Source organism: Octopus bimaculoides, chromosome 3 (assembly GCF_001194135.2).
Source record: "Octopus bimaculoides isolate UCB-OBI-ISO-001 chromosome 3, ASM119413v2, whole genome shotgun sequence".
In the NCBI taxonomy this organism is placed as follows: domain Eukaryota; kingdom Metazoa; phylum Mollusca; class Cephalopoda; order Octopoda; family Octopodidae; genus Octopus; species Octopus bimaculoides.
The window spans coordinates 146,043,428-146,043,667 of record NC_068983.1 but is presented as its reverse complement, the minus strand read 5'-3'; positions in this window follow the sequence as shown (position 1 = coordinate 146,043,667).

Sequence of the window (240 nt, the reverse complement as noted above, 5' to 3'; positions counted from 1 at the left end):
GTCTATATTCTTTTACTGGTTTCAGTATATAGATATATATATATATGTATATATATATATATATAAATAAATATATATATATATGTATGTATATGCTTGTGTGTATGTGTGTGTGCGTGTGCGTGTGTGTGAATATGTGCGTGTGTGTGTGAGTGTGTATATGTATACAGACGCACTCCTACACGTGTATGTATGCGTATGTGTATTTACACTTATATATATATATATATATATATATAT